Raw genomic sequence first — 18505 nt, 5'->3', positions numbered from 1 at the left:
TCGTCAGATCGCTGTGTATAACTCGAAATTGTCTGTCAAATTATATACAGAAAGGCATACGTGTTACCCCGGAATCACAATTAATAAGACGGGACGATATGAGTTTGTTCAGTATAGTTGGAAGACGACTATTCTATATGCTCTTTTAACAGTTTGCTTTCCAGTTTTATCATTAAACTGATTACCGAGTTATCATATTTTATTAACACAATAGAACGAAATTAGTGTGTGAGTTTCCTGTTTAATTACAAAAACAACCCACAGTTATGAAATTTAACAGTGGTTGAATCAAATATATATCGTTTATTGATTATTTAAATTTCTACTCAAACTGCTTGGTGGATTTTTACAAGGTAATGGTGTTTTTTAGTAATGAGCATTTTAATTTAGACTGACTTTAAAACAAATATTACGGCCAATGAGATGGTGCTCAAAAGACGTGATTGAGTCTTGCCACCTCAAGATTAGGTTTACTCTTGAACGTCAAAAGCTTCATGCTCAAGTCGTTGATAGGACATGAGTCAATGAAGCTGACTCAAGATCAATGTCACCACTTGAAAGTCAAAAGAATCACGGCGTGGGAAATATCTGTCTCTTGAACTGTCTTGTTATATATTGTCATTTATATCATAAAGATATATGCTGTGTTATGTTCTTTATATGTTTTAGGTCAGGTCTGATCGCAACGAGATTTACCATTCAGCAGCCAATTGTATAAACAATTTGGTTTTAACAGATGACAAGTTGAAAGAATATCTTGCAAACATGCAAGCTGTACTCAAGATAGGTGTGTTCAACAAGTTTTAACCAGATACCCAGGAGCAGTTGGATACGCTGGCAAAAGTATGTAAAAAATACTAAAAATGCTTGGCATAATTTAACCCAGATTTATTCCTAGGTATAAACATTCGTGAAGAAAGAAAAGCGTTGTAGGTAGTTTAAAAGATAATCAGGAAGTCAAAAAGCTAAGTCTATTTAAGGACATCTATTTAATGTGTACCAGAAGAAAGGGACTTGCTGTGAAAACACTTTGCTTGACTTGAATGATATTTTGTTGTTGTTTCCTTTGAATGAAAGGTATGAAGATCTGCATCATAATCGATGCTTTTGTAGGAAATATTGTCTGGTAAAAGCCTTTAGGCTCTTTATTTTTTTGTCAACACATATTTTCACACCGGCTGCGCAACAAAGATGTTAGGGTGGGGAACGAAATCAGCTTATATATATGTCCGTTGTCTTGGTCTTGTTGTTTTAGAGCATAACATTTAAACAGTTTTACAGCATCGAATTAAATTACCAAAGAAACGCATATGGAAGAAAATAATTCGATTTGATTTAAACTCGTCTTCAAAATGAAATAATTTCAATTTCTAAACGTCTAGCGTATGTCATCAAAAGCGTGGTGTTATTTACGGTGATTTAAAATGTTTGGTGTGCACATATTAAGTAATGTATTTTGAATTGCGCTTCCGAGTTAACCAGGTTATTTGTTTTGAGCGTTCTATTGCATACTTTTGGCTAGTAGTTCATCTCTTGTGGTTTTGAATTTCATCAATTTACTTCAAATACGTTTGAACTAAAGTTGATGCTGCATTGTTACATGTTGTCTTAAGATAGCAATAGATTATTTTGATATCTGCATGTCTTTACTGTCAAACACAACCGATCTGATCCCCAACGTTTCTTAGTCACTCAACTTAGTATATTCTCACAAACTTTGGTGGTAGTGTTGTTTGGTTTTTCTTGTTTTTGTTGTACCCATCGCACTGTTTTGCATTTTGTAAGAATCACAACATTGGTTCATCTTGGTGACAATCGTAAGGATACGGGTTTGTGTATACGATTAATGTTCTGTTATAATAGCATGCTGGTGTGTTGTTCTGATAACGTGTATCATTCGATTGGCTGTGAAAAGTCGTACAAAACGATGGGCGCAAAGTCGATGCTTCATGACACAACCAACGAGTCTAACACACGGTCTTATAAAACCTTAGTAGTTTTAATATTCCATTTATTGAATACTTTCTTTGTTCTTTTACTTTTACAAAACTCAAAACTAAAAAAACATGTTCTGTGAAACAAACTAAGTTTTTCGCGGAATGAAATCTGCCGAACGTCTGTTGTGACATAAAAGTAGTCCGGCTCAGAGTATGTTATGGCCGAATAGTCAGTAGGTATTTAATATTTAACTTTATCTGAATTACTCTTTTAAGCTTTGAAAAGATTCGACTTTCCTCGTTTAAGGAAAATGCTGTGGTAATCTTAATTCGTATACATGTATACATTTCTATTGTCGTTTATTGAAAGTCGATTGTTTCCGTTTTATTTATTTATTCAGACAGCATATCTTAGCACAACTGCTTTCAAATATTCAATAATCGCACCAATTGCAATCACGTTTTGCAGAAAGATGAAATAATATTTTAGTTAGCCTTTCCTGATATCTGAAAACGACGACAAAAAAAATATGTATTGTCATTCCAAATGATATTTGATACGAAATTAGAGTAGACTAATGATCACATACAGGGGGAACTAGCATTTAAATAGAAAGAGAATTTTATAGCTTGAACTTTATTTAAAACTTACTATAGGATTTATAAATGTACTTACGTGTGAGACATTTGGATATGATGTGTAATATCTAAATCATTAAAACGTTTGTCATTTTTGTTAATGATCAAATGAAATATACCTCGAACTTTTTCTTAGCTTTAATAGCTATTTTGTGAGTTGATGCCAGCTCCGCTGTTGAAACCAAACAGCACGCGGATTAGAATGATGAAGACAAACACTTAAAAAAAAATAACAAAACTTATTAATAATGTTGTAAAGTAAATCGTCAATTTGTATCATAATATATACAATGAGTGTATAAGTATTTTTGTCTAGTTTTGTTTTACCTGAAACATGCAATACAAGCAATGTCTCTGTTACTATGTATTAAACAATAACATGGTAATTCTCCCCGTGGAAGCAGAATTTCCTTGTTTTGAGTTAGATACTGGCGACTTACAGTATTCGGGACAATGTTCTCTCCGCACCTTCGACCAATCTAAGCCGAAAATAGCATTTTTCATTGAAATGTTTACTATCAACATATTGGAAGATATGCAATTGTAGATTAGTGCATAAGATTTGATTTTATACATATTTGTATTCAAATCATGACTTAATTTGCACAAAGTTCTCCTAATTTTGCTTTAACTAACAAAATACTTGATTTAACTTTTTTTTTCAAAATGTCAATTTTGTCACAAATGTTTATATTTGTCTTCAAACATTTGCACCATACAATAATTTAAATATTTTGATTAATTAACCGACATTTTAAAGAAAACTCAGCGTTAATGATGATTTATTTAATGATTGAATTATGAAACTATTATTTACATGTAAATCTTTCATTTATAATATATGTGTGACTGTTTATTGAAATATTAGTATATATGAGTATATTTCAGTTTATATTATACATTGAAAGTTTTTAAACTCTATAATATGTAAGCGGAATGCCTGTTAGATCGGTGTATCTGACCTGAAACAATAAACACACACACATACACACACACACACGCACACGCACACGCACACACACGCGCACACACACACACACACACACACACACACACACACACACACACACACACACACACACACACACACACACACACACACACACACACACACACACACACACACACACACACACACACACACACACACACACACACACACACACACACACACACACACACACACACACACACACACACACACACACACACACACACACACACACACACACACACACACACACACACACACACACACACACACACACCATAGGCGTGTTATTTCTTTGCTGCAAACATACATATACAGATCTGTATTGGTTTTACAGACGGAAAGAGGCGTTACCAAAGTGCGTTCAGAGTGTCAAACGCTATTGACATCACTAGTGACTGCACGCATATTGGTTATTGGTTTTTGCGCGCGGCACTCATATAGTGATAACGTTACAAATCCGATGAATATACCAACCGCTGTTGTTACTATATATGGAAGGCGTGTTTGACGTAAACATCGTTCAAATAAACGCCCCAAAACATGTCAACTATCGAATTGTACAAGCAAAATCTGTAAATCATTATTACACGGTAGTCAAAATACATGTATATACATGTTACGTGTATAATGACTGCCAATCCATTTTCTTTGGTGTGCGTAGGTTCACGTGCACCATCTAAAATGAATCGTTATTTTATTATTTCAATACAATATTTTCATTTGTCCAAAAGAATATGATATGCTTTCTATGTTGATGATATGCATATGACATTAATTATACCTTTATGTATACAATTCAATAAAGTAACAGTTCCTACACAGTTTCGCTTCATGGTGTGATACAATATATCGCTATGTACGTGTAATTTTATATGACATATGAACCCATTTTAATGGTCGTAGTGAAAGGAACTATTTTAAATGAAACAACCGTTTTTAGTACTAGGTATTATTAAATAAATAACGTTATAAGGTCGATGATCATTTAGTATTAAACATTTACGACTATAAAATGTTTTTCAATTAATATGTTGAATACAATTTAACCTTATCCGATCAATTTTACATTACAATTCTAACACGAGGAAAACCAAAAAACGCTTATGCCAGATGCGTAACTTTAAACTAAATTTGAAGCAATGTATAGAATGCATAGAAATAAAACAGCTACTCGTTCTAGATTCTTAAAAAGGGAAATTAAAAGAGCTATTTGAATAAAATATCTACTTGTTTGTTTTTTGACTGAGTTTGTTCAATCCTAAGTGAGGCATGAATAAATAAAATAAAAATAGTATTAAAATGAATAATTGGTTACTGCATGTCTTATTCACAATAATTTTTAAGAACTGAGAAGCTATTTTTTTATTACAATGACATGTTCACAATTAGATTAGGGTTTGAGTATATTATAATTATTTATACACTTATAACTTCTAAACGTAAGCTTTTCTTAATTGACACTGACAAAATATACACATTACGTTTAATATAATTCGGCCGTTATCTGCTCAGTAAATATTTTTTACACTGCGTCTCAAAACTACTGATATATATCAGTCTAATAAATGGTTTTCAGGATAATAAATTTCAGAAGCTCTAGAATGAAGCTGTCATGCATATTTCACAACGCAATTGTTCTGTGTTTAAAACGCACCTTTATTGAACACTAGCCTATTGTTCTCGATAGTTTTCTTAAGTAAACAGTGAGGTAAAGTTGTAATATCACATAGGGGTAACTGAAAACGGCATAATTCCATGGCATCTCATTTTCATAATACTACATATAAAACAAAACATATTTTGGATGCTCAATTCATGTTTATTAAATATATTGACAATATCATATCATAGGTCGTCTTGAGTGGTCTGTCGAGAAAGCCGTTGTCATCATCTGGAAAATAGTTAAGTAAAATAGAATTATAGTTATTTTTCAACATTTAATATAAACGTAAGATTTTCAATACAAAGCCCGTCATTTGAAAATATTAACAACCACGAAGTGGTAGCATCAACAAACTGTTAGAATTTATTTTATCATAATAACTGACTGATAATTCTTGTGTGAACAATGAAATACACTGCCTTTTAACATACACAAGTTTCTACATAAAAGTGTAGTACCTGAAAACTATCACTTCGTGTGCCAGTGAGAGTGGCCGTTGTTGTAGCCGTCGTTGAAGTAGCCGTCGTTTTAGTAACCGTCGTAGTAGTCATTATAGCGGCCTTGTCCATATTTACCTCCGCCGCCTTTCTTTCCGCCATAGCTACTGCCACCACCACCAACGCCGCCACCACCACCGGCTCCAATTCCACCTCCGAACAGTACATTGATGATGATGATGAACACAAACACTGAAGAGAAAATGTATTTCAGCTTTAAACAACAATACTATCTAGTTTATTGCATGGTGTAATACATTAACTACAATATAATAAATAGCAAACATGTCAATGCGTGTGAATAGCTTATTTGCAAAAAAATAAAGAAACGTTATACATGATTTGAACTTAAAGTCAGTATTGTCATCTCATAATTAAACACTTACAAAAGATCAGTATCCCAAAGATTCCTCCGAATCCACCGCCACCACCGCCACCAGGGGCTATAGCGTAGCCTGTTCCGTAACCATAGCCACTTGACAGGGCACCCACACCACTGTTCATGTCATAGTATCCATGGACACTGGCGACCATCGCGGCGCTGACGGCACACAGGGCAACTAACACGCTGGATCTCATGGTGTATTCTATAATAAAAAACATTAGCCCTGATTTCTCGATTATTTTTCTCTCTATATATATATATGTTAGTCTTTTTTTTATCCCTTTAAGCTTAACCTCATTTTTGATGCACTAAAATAACAAACATTTCATTGTAAAAATATGTTTTAAAGCGTTTTATGCAAATTTCATGCAGGTTACCAAACATAAATTCTAGTTAAACAATACAATCAACTTGAAAGTCGTAAAAACAAATAAAAAAAGCTAAGTAAGCCAGTTGTTTATCCTAAAAACAGTTGAACAATATCGAGGATTCGATGCGATTCTAGAGCTGATTGTTTCGTTCTATGAATAAATATCGGTATTTGTAACATAAATAAATACATTAAATTAAGCAGACATACGTAGCATGCTACATTTTCACAAAGTTGTATTTTTTACGCGACATATTTAATGTAAACATTCTGACTAAAACATGTTAATGAAATATTTATATTTGTAATATTGTTAACTAGATTCGAAACAAATGTTTTTAGAGCATCTATACATCATTTAGACGATATAAGGCACCAAATGAGCTTTGACTATACGCAAACACACGTGATTGCTTTAAGCACACAATTTTTAATTATTATAATAAAAAAATCTGTAATATTGAGTAACATAAAAATTTCCACAATTAATAGAATTACTAAGAATATCTTAACTCAAATTAAACGTAAAATAAGACCTGAACACTTACCAGTTCTCCTTCGATAGGCCTGCCGACAAGATCGCTGCGTTTGACCCGGGATTATATAGTGCCTCCCTGTGACACCTGCGTCATAGGACACGTTTCAATCTTGGAAACAACGTTCATAAACACTCCCCTTCGGAAATGAACACAACCGGATTGAAATACGTTATCTGTGAAAACGTTTTATGAGCGGATTTCCTGACACGCAAGTTGGTATTGGCGCCCATCAATGATTCATTTTAAATGTATAATTGGCCTTAGGGTCTGCTGTTTTTTAGAAAGTCGATATTTTATCTCATGTGACTATGAGTAAGTATTTAGTGGATAATGTTTTTTTAATTACATTAATAGTTTCTCTCTATATTACTCTTGTGACGACAAAAGCTTTAAAGTGGAATCTCTTCATCCGTTGCCTGGTTTGTTCACCCGAAGGACATCCTTGACTTCTTGAGTTCTTTCTTTAGTTATGAATGATGTCTGCTGTAAAAGCTTTTGTTTCCAAGTTTCTTGAGTATTTTTTTTTTATGACAAAGCGCCTCATCGTGCGGACAATATTTATGTTGTTTTCGTTTTGAATAGGAAACAGCGCTATCGCGTTTTTTTTTTCCTGCAATAGTATTGGATTTCCGTTCAATAGAGTAATTTTATTATTTAAAGTAAATAAATTAAACGAAATATTTAATATATACATGCACCTATGATTTTATAACGAGTATTGAATGTTTTCAAACAATACAAGGCGTGCTTGATGTACGTACCTGTATGATTGCAGTGTCATTATTTGATGTAATTATGTAAAACAGGAGATTTGTCGGTACTACTTGTGTGCTCAAAATGACTGCGGCGAGATAGGATATATTGAAAATTGTATATAAAAAATTGTACATCAAAAACATAACAAAAACCCGTGTATACTGTTACTGATAAACGCTAAATTTACAATAGGACAATCCAGGTATCTGTTCCCCATAATGAAAAACAAATATTATAATTGTCTAAAATAAAGTAAAATGCATGGTAAATCAATCTTGATATGCATTTCTTGCCTTCACCAAACGCATGGGTATTGTGCATAAAACATGTTGCCGACATGAATAGATATGTTGCAAATTGTGTAATACATGTTGCACCAGCTGTGTTTACGAGTTTGTTGCTAGTATGAATATGGTATTTGGATAGTAAAAAAATATTGCGCATTCAAATACACTAGGTAATTATTTAATTAGATGGTTCGTCCTTGTCTTATTTTTGTAGTCAACTATTTTAATTTCAGCTAAAACAAATGATAATGTATATATATCTGATTCACAACAACATAGTCTTATTTTTAATAACAAGTAAAAACATTTTCTCATTGAACTGGTCCATAAACGAATATTGTACATGCATCAATGACACATTATTGGACCTCGATAGGAAACATGTGTCACCCAGTATTCAGAACATTGAGTTGACATATACAAACAAACAGAAACGGATTCTTTCAACTAGAAAACTCTTCAATGATATTCACTTTGCGATTTTTTATTTTAGATTGATTTTGCTTGTTTCGTGATAATTAATGTTATTGTATAACCATTTACAATTGAGATATTTATATACATTGCGAGTTCAATTTCTATATATAATAGTTAAATGTCCAAATTTTGACAATATCGATTAAAATAAAATCTATCAATTATACAATAATCAGAATTTTGTCAGAATTTTGACTGTGTTTATCTATTTAACAAAAAATCGATGCGAATCATCAGAATGAGTAACATTTTAACTTGCTTGACTTTTTTTCACGCCATCTAGTTGTATATTCATTTATAGATAGTTAAAGTTGTATTTGCTATATCTTTTTAAATATCGAAAGTCAATAAAGTTAAAATCAATCAATAATATAAGCGATAAATATGCCGAAGGGCTAACCAGATATAACATTTGAAATTTCACTTCTAAACACACTGCATAGTAATCAATTGCAAAAACTACAAACTTGAAATTTATCTCTTATATTGCAAGTTTGAAATATGAATGTTGGATAAAAACCCTTGATAGTTTTTATGCACAGCGTTTGTGACTATAATATGTGATACCATAGTAATTACTTCCATTTATTCTCTATACATTGCTAACGAATAAATGTTCGATGATTCAAAAGAGTGAAAAAATGCAAACATACAAATAAACTTGATTGCCATAGACAATGAAACTTTTTTGAGAATACTGATTTGAATACTGATTGCTTATGTAACCATTTGAGTGAAATTTATATCAATTTTTAAATTATTTGATTGCTGGATAGTTAATGTTTATTCTCTGGGAACGTGTTATAACATTTGAGTACCAATTTATCACACAAATCCAATACCGATTCTGAACATATTAGTGTGTACGATGTTGCATTTTTTGATTACGTACATATATCGTTAATTAGAATAGGTCTTGTTTATGGTAAAGAATGGAGCTTTATTGAGTAAAATATTTTTCATATTCACGTCTACTGAAAAATTTCTCCCATTTTCCTTGATGCTTTCCACCATTTTAATAAATAATGAATTTCGCCGAAACAATGGCAATAACTTAATTTCTCTATTTTTTTTTATCTAGCTATATTCACTTACCGGTTCAATACGATGACTACAAGATCAAGGGATGACCGTTACTTTCAAACAATGAACATTATAGATAATAATGGAAAATCACTGTAATTTTCACTGTCCATTAAACATTTCATTGACTGACATCTTTCCCTTATAGAGAAACAAACATAAAATGAAACACATGCATAACACAACGTTTCGGTATACTGCTTTATATTTATTGATACATTCCTTATAAACAGTTTATATCATCAGCTAAATTGGTGAATGGCCTTTCACTCCAAAACTTGAGTCTGAAATAAATATAAAAGAAATGGGCCGTGCTCTGTGAAAAGGGAGTTTAATGCATTTGCGTACAGTATCATCCCAGATTAGCATGTGTAGTCCGCACAAGCTAATCAGTGACGACACTTTCCGCTTTATTGTTTTTTTTGTTTCAAGAAAGTCCCTTCTTAGCAGAAATCAAGTTTAGGCGGAACGTGTTGTCCCTGATTAGCCTGTGCGAACTGCACGTGCTAATCTGGGACGACATTGAACACACATGCATTAAACCCGCTTTTCACAGATCACGGCTCAAATGTAATGTCACAAATAATACAATATTGCTTTGACCTTGACAGTTTATATAAATCACTTGAATTATTTTGTTATAATGTTAATTCAGAATAAATCTCAACGTTAACAACATCAATCTGTAATTATTCGTTGGTAAGTGAAAACAATGTTATGATAATCGATTTAAAAATAAATTGATATTTTACAACTTAAAAAACAACAATTAATTAATAATATTATAATGATAACCGTTATTATATATTTACAATAATTTCTTATATATAGACATTTTGCGGTTTTCTCTCCACTCGCCCTTTTCTGCCATATGTTATATATATAAATTAATAATGTTTCATATAGAAAAGCGAACATAACTATAAAAAAAAAACGTTACGTAACATCTACATGGTGGTAATCCGAAAATAAATCTTATTAGCCCGCTTAATTAAAAATATTATTTGTTGAATGTTAATATTTGTATTCCAAGTTTTTTTTTGGTAAAGATTGTTGACTTGAAATGTAATGCATTTTGCATAAATTGTGTCAATAACTGAATCTTAAGTACAAATTAATATATTAATTAATATAAATTAATTTGAAAAGAAATACGTTAACCGATATGAATTGACGCCTTTCTTGTTATTATCAGGGAACAAAACTCGAATGACGATAATAAACACGAACACTGAAATGTATATCCATACGAGATATGCGATTGATCTGTTCGATATAATACCAACCAACAAGCTACAAGGGAATATTAATTATAGAAGCATTTTGCACAATGTATTACTCATAGATTGTTGTTGAACATGTTTTAATGTAAAATTCAAAGACTAATACAATAGATTGGATAAACATTTTCACATGAATGTTTCACACATTAAATTAAATTATTGTGCGTCCACTGGGAACATTTCCTCCAAATTAATAGTACGCCAACTAATAGTACCAGACGATTGTCAAGATTACCATCAAAAACTGTTAAAAAGTGTTCAATGTCCAAATATATACGTTTCTGTCTATGTGACAAAAAATATACGGGCACAATATGTAAATGTATGTATGTATGTAATAGGCCCACTAATAGTACCAGACGATTGTCAAGATTACCATCAAAAACTGTAAACAATAGTGTTCATTGTCCAAATATAAATATGTATGTCGTAACTTACGGTAAATCAGGATCGAAAAAATATCAGGGCCAAGAGGGCTAACCGACGGCCACGTTTTCCATTTGTAGGCAGAGGCGGTTGTTAAGATGCTCGCAACAAGCAAACTGACAGCGCCTAGGTGAAACAGTTTAATTGTCGAGCCTGAATTAAATCAAGTATAAGCTCTATGATACAAATGTCGCCTTTATATTGGAACACATATTATTATAAAATTATATTATATAAGATAGGACAGTAATGTTTAACAAACACAGGCTTTAAATGAACTGTATGTACTTCATCTTTGTTTTAATTTAATTTGTAACTTAAATTTAATGTCAGAAGGATTGGTATACAATTAAAGCAAACCTTGCACAACCTGATCCAATATTTTCAAAACCGTGTTTCTCTATCGTTACTGCTTGTAATTTATGGTCTACTCTCGTTTGCCAATTTATGCGTCGTGTGCAAAACGTATATACAGTCAACATGCGACCTGTCTAGAGGCCCCGACATCTCGGAAAAGCTAAAATTAAAAACTTACATTTGTGTGTTTTGTTATTTGGCTATGTGGTTAATTTGAACGATCATCTTCAAACGCAGTTTTGAGAACTTGGTCTCGTAACGTCAAGGACAAATGTGCATTATTAAAATATTTCCATTGGCGGAGAAATTCAAGGTCTCTGTTTTTCAAGGTCTGCATCACTATCGCCCATAGGAGATTTGCGCATGTAATGGTAATACTTAGTGCACATATATATTTCAAAGATCAATGATATCTGATAAATTATGAAAGAGAAAGACCGCCGATATTATTCATCACCAGAAATGTTGCACGTGTTGAATATTCAGCTCATTTTGTTTCAGTAACAGAGAATTTTTTAAATGCAACATTTTAATATCTGTTTTGTACAATTGTAAAGTGTAAAATGTTGTATTTTCTGATTCTAACATTTTTTTTTAATATTTAAAAACAAACTTGTAACTTCTTAAACTACAGATCTGAAAATGAAGATAGTGCATATATAAAGTCTACATATTCATATACCTAATAGTGTAATCATAATAATAAATACAAGATAAAAGTTCTATCTGAAAGTAATGTGATGACAAACTACATTAGCATGTTGAATATTTTCTAAGTTGTACGATCGATTTTAGTAAATGCTACAAGTCAGCATCTAACAAGTGCACACTATAAAAATGTACAAAATACAAGTTGACGAATCACAATTCAACATTTTACAACGCATTTTCAAGTTAAACGGTGTTAGGGTACACATTGTCATAACTAGTACCCACTGGTGTTGGGCGCGTGGCCAAGTCACTTGAACGCTATCAATAAAACTAAAAACACAGATTTGTCCTTTTGTTTGCATTATAACGTCGAAATCGTTGTAAATCGGGCATTGTTTAACGGCAATTTCGAGTCCAGCTCCATGTCGATCAGACGCTCAAAGTAAATACGGTTCTCGGTTTCTGGATTGAAATAAATATCCATACAAAACGATTATATTAGTGGTTGGTGTGGACAAAAGACAAATATGTGTTGTTAGTTGATAAACTCCTATTTGTTTATTGTACTTGTACGGATTATGTTTTGTAGCCGGGGTATTTCGATACTTTTACTCTTGTAAAAATCGGCACTGAACGTTCGGTCAGACAAGAGCCGACCTAGTATTTCTTCGAGTGGAGAATTGTTTTATTGTAGTTTATGTTGGCAAGAAGCCGTTCGTGGTCATTTTACGTCACGAGGCAACATTTCCCAACACAATGGTACATAGTTTACGAAAATCGACCGCCATTTAGGCTCTTAACGGCTTAAAATGTTAACGTAAGTGTTGTTCCTGTGTCAAGAGATACCTACCTTGTATATGTATATTATATCAGAAAAAATGTTTAGGTCAAAATGATAAAAATGTTGTTTTATGACATATTGATAGTGTTTAAGTGACATTGCCACGCGCCCAACACCTGTGCACCAGAAGAATCGTTGTTTACATTTACAATGGTTCCCGGCTCGTGAGCGATGGATTGGTTCCTGGCTAAGACGAAAAATAATTTTGTCGCTTCCACCGCGTGTAGATTTTATGCAGAATTCACAACTGTTCAAATGTCAACTTGTTACATTGTAAGATGTAAAGATACGCGATGACTAATCTAGACGTGTTTACATGCTCACAGTGGAAAGTTCGTTGAAGTTATTGTTGCCAATTTGTATACGTTAGCATTCACATTTGTAAAGAGGCGTTAGAGTTGTGACAAAGTTTTGTGCGTTGTGTATGCGATTTAAAAGTAAATGTATGTTTTACATTTTGAACATTTTTTTTCGGCGTAGCTGTTTTACGTCGCTTTTGACCTTACCTGACCTCTGTAAGTGTCCAATAAAATTCAAATAAAATTTCCCGCGGCTAGACACGAATGAATACATTTCATTTATTCCATTGGCTGATTTGTCAAATTGAGTATACCACTAAAATATTGGAAACATGTCCGCGTCTTTGTAACACTGTTTAATTGCGTGTTCAGCATGAAACAAGTTTATCTCTAATGAAAAGGTTTGATAGATAGAACAGTTGTACACTCAACTCTTGACATCAATACGGTTTGTTCGTGCACCTTTTATTTTCAGAGGATTGCCAGCGCAATAGCGTTTGTACTTAAAGGCTATGCTCTCATATTTAGTAATTACTTCCATATTCTTGTCTGTGTACTAGTATATTTAAGTTCATAAAAGTATCGTTTTTCTCTATCCTGATATTCGTTTTTGCCAAACCATTTTTAATTGTTTTCGAAATTGAACATTTAACATGTAAACGTATAAAGTTTTAAACAAGCCGTCGTTCCAGCAGTGGAAGCGTGGCCTCACTTTAATGCATTGCATTACAACCCGCAAGGTATCGGGGTCAGTTCGCGGCCAGAAAAATAATTGTTATATAATGTAGACGCTATCGCGTGAACTAGGTGAACTGGAATTTTCTTTAGACCAAAAATATGTCAAATGAAGGTAATTAGCGATATAATTATGGTATGTCAATAATAGATTCTTAATGTGTTTTCAACAATATCATGATAAGTATTGTGTTTAAAAAAAATGATTTAACAATAATTATTCCACCATTTGACTAATGTATTAAGCATGAGCGCGATGATTCTCGATACTGTTAATAATCGAATCAAATAGCAATGCCCGACAAACCCCTAAAACAGGTTCGTTCGAAAACGCGCGTATAAATATTTAAATATGTACGGATAGTTCGCGTGTGGCCGGTTGACTCAGATGTTTTAATTTCACTTCCATTCTTCTTTTGGTTATCTGTTTTGTATCTATAGGTTTATGACCAGCAATATGTAATAATGTAAAATAATGTAAAATAAGCCGCGAAAACTCCGCGTAACATCCCGTACTGCGTTTGATGCAGTTGAGAACTGTACAGAAAAAGACATTCGCTATCTTTGATCTCATTCATTGTAGCCTTTACCTTTCATCAACTCCAACCACAATCAACGTCAAGATATTTCTTGTTATTAATTGAACAGTTTTAATTGCAAAATGCGCAAGATGCACATGATGAACATTTGAGATGTCTCCACCTTAAAAATTAACATTGTTGAAAATTGAAACATTAAATATCAAATATTGTTTATTTGAACGGATACTAGTTGGCATGTATGTATAATATATAATTGCAACATGGAGCATATAAGCTGGATACTCATGTAATCCAATTAAAATCACAATCTTATGAATTTATTGTAATGTTTCAATTTTCATTTTTAACTTATTTAATAATTTTAATTTATCCTAATTAACATAGTTTTAATTAATTTCAATTAACAAAATCTTAAAAAAGCTATTGCATAATGTTAGAAATGCTTACTTTTATGTAAGGAATTGTGCAGTCCATTTTCCGAAAATAATATATCAAAGTAATAACAGTTTTACGCATTGCGTTAAGACCCGGTTTCCAAATGCACAACGTAGGCATATTTTCCACGTTGTACTCAGTCAACCACATATTGATACTTACATGTTGGAGTCTTACCTTGGTGTACTTATAAATGAAAGAAAACAGTCTAGTCAACTAGAGAATGAATAACACATTCCAACCCAAATTGTTTTCCAAGTAAGGAACAGGAGGGGGGGGGTGGAAGTCAGGAGATTCGGGAAAGTTCCGTGACTTAGGGTCAACGGTTTTGACCCGAATTAATATGAATAAGTAAGTAAATAAACGTGTCACGTGAGACCACGTGGGATCACGTGGAATACGCATTTTGGAAAAAGCCTGATCGAATTTCAAGGAGTTGCCCATGAAAGAATATTTAAAGAACCGCGCACGGCGAAGTTGCCATTGTGCGTGTTCTGATATCTTTCAGGTAAGGTGTTACTATTAATTTATTTTCAAGCTTAAATTATTTTTTGCTGCAAATAAATATATTCGTGCTTAAATTATTGTTCGCTACTTTCATTCGTTTTGATTGCATTCAATGTGGGGTATTTAGGAAAGTTGTTTGGCTGCACAATATCCAAAAATATAAATTGTGTATTTATGATTGTCGCTATTTGATAAGAAATATACTAGCAAAACTAATAGTACTGTTTTCTAAAAAATAACTAATTTCTTTATTTTGTGATTTGAAAGAACAATGTTAATGTTTGAAAAATATTTGTGAAATTGAATCATATTCTGTATGATTTATTAATTTATAATGAGTATCAATATCGTTACTTATATATCATAAATAATATTTGTGCATGCAAATATTTATACTGTTTTAATAAATTACATTGTTCGTGTTCTGATATCTTTCAGAGAATAAAATGGGCTGTTTACAGAACAGAACAGAATTGAACAGAAAGTTTATTACGACTTGTACATAGTACATCGTCAGTCAAAGCCATGTAATAATAAACATATCGAAGGATCATGTGAAAAGAAAGAGATTATATAATTGTAAAAGTTGTACATACTATCTAACATTTTACATGACAGTGGTGGGTAAACACAAAACAATTAATACAGGAAACAATCGAATATTTTCAAAGTGTGTGTGCAACAGAGCGGCAAACAGCTATTAGCATTTATGGGAAATAAACTTACATCAACAAATGCTATGTGTATAATATTGATTAAATTATAATAGAAAGAAATAGCTCACGAACTTTGTAATGGAACAAAATTGGCGCCAAATTTAACAATCAGACAGTAAATGGCAATTGATTATCTTACATATATTATGCACAAATATATTAAATAAGTGAGTACATTAGATATGTTATATAACATAACTACAATAACGCAGTTTCGTATCCAGTATGAATACAAGTAAATTTACACTTCTTGCGTAAATATGATTACACAAACCATCAAAATACACAAATAAACAAAATCAAACATAATCAAACCAGCGGCACAATGAAATTCAGCTGGTGGTATTCGTATTATGTATATTTTATTATATACATACATTTATACAAAACAAATAGACAAGCACAAAATCGAAGCCGTGTAACATTACAATTCAGTTGGATGTATTCGTATTCTGAACATCATTCAATATAGACTTCCTAATTAAAAGAGCTTCTTTCACAAAAACAGCTAACTTAACAACTTCTTTAGAACATGTTTTCATTAGGCTTAGAAATTTATATACTGATGGTCGTTTGAAATAATAGTTTTTTATGTATTTTCTTCTGATATCGTTATAACAAGAGCATATTAACATAAAATGGTATTCGTCTTCAATGTCACGTGAGTTACAAAAAGTACAATATTTATCTTCCCTAGCTATGCGATTATTACTAAACCTACCCGTTTGAATTCTCAATGGATGACTTAAAATTCTTAATCCACCGAAGTAAAATCTGAGACTTTAGGTAAGACATCTAAATATTTTTCATATTCAAACGATATTTTTAAACTCTTTGTATAATAATAAAACTGGACTTTCAAGTGTGCAAACAATCTTGTTTAAAACAATCTATGACTCTGCATTTAAATTCACTGAGAAATGTCTTTGTGTTAACAAACTGGTGATTTTCAAACACGTATGCAAATCCATAATTATTAAGGAGATTTTTTACATTGGTTACCCAATTTCTCTTTCCACTAATACAGTCTTTAAGAGCTTCATTATAAACAACACTTAATATAATATTATCAGTGTCTTTAATTTTACACCAATACTTAATTATTCCGATGTATCTACATCACCGACTTATTTAACTACTACTACTACTACTACTACTACTACTACTACTACTACTACTACTACTACTACTACTACTACTACTACTACTACTACTACTACTACTACTACTACTACTACTACTACTACTACTACTACTACTACTACTACTACTACTACTACTACTACTACTACTACTACTACTACTACTACTACTACTACTACTACTACTACTACTACTACTACTACTACTACTACTACTACTACTACTACTACTACTACTGCTACAACAACAACAACAACTACTACTACTACTACTACTACTACTACTACTACTACTACTACTACTACTACTACTACTACTACTACTACTACTACTACTACTACTACTACTACTACTACTACTACTACTACTACTGCTGCTGCTACTACTACTGCTACTACTACTACTACTACTACTACTACTACTACTACTACTACTTCTACTACTACTACTACTACTACTACTACTACTACTACTACTACTACTACTACTACTACTTCTTCTACTACTACTACTGCTACTACTACTTTTACTACTACTACTACTACTACTTCTACTACTACTTCTACTACTACTTCTACTACTACTTCTACGACTTCAACTGCTGCTACTGCTACTACTTCTACTTATACAACTACTACAACAGCAACAACAACTACTACTACTACGTCTACTACTACTTCTACTACTACCTCTTTCACTACTGCTTAAGCAGTCTATTGCTACTACTTACTGCGATTATCAGAAAGAACAATGCGCTTGCATGCCATCAGTAGTTCTTCATGATCAGAATGGAACTATTAATTTCACTCCAAAGATATATATATTGTATTTGTTAGTTAGAGACTGACGTTGGTATTGAAGTTAATACGGTTACAGAAATGGAAGCACGGAAGGAGGCATTGAATGCATTGATTGAAGATACAAACACATTAGAAGAGCGATA

The 18505-nt window shown here is 32.3% G+C and overlaps 1 protein-coding gene and 1 long non-coding RNA gene across 3 annotated transcripts in view; one reads left to right on the top strand and one right to left on the bottom strand.

Moving 5' to 3' along the window:
* Nucleotides 1-18505, top strand: part of LOC127837572 (uncharacterized) — a 386512-nt gene that overhangs the window by 92472 nt on the left and 275535 nt on the right. The gene's annotated exons all lie outside the window — the stretch shown is intronic.
* On the bottom strand, nt 5393-7163 carry LOC127837621 (uncharacterized). Its single transcript, XR_008029375.1, has 4 exons — nt 7034-7163; nt 6117-6317; nt 5692-5922; nt 5393-5461 (listed from the first exon to the last, which is right to left on the bottom strand). It is a non-coding gene; the product is annotated as an uncharacterized LOC127837621 (long non-coding RNA).

The sequence above is a fragment of the Dreissena polymorpha genome, chromosome 7 (genome assembly GCF_020536995.1).
Source record: "Dreissena polymorpha isolate Duluth1 chromosome 7, UMN_Dpol_1.0, whole genome shotgun sequence".
NCBI classification, from domain to species: Eukaryota; Metazoa; Mollusca; class Bivalvia; order Myida; family Dreissenidae; genus Dreissena; species Dreissena polymorpha.
This window is presented reverse-complemented; position numbering and strand designations above follow the sequence as displayed.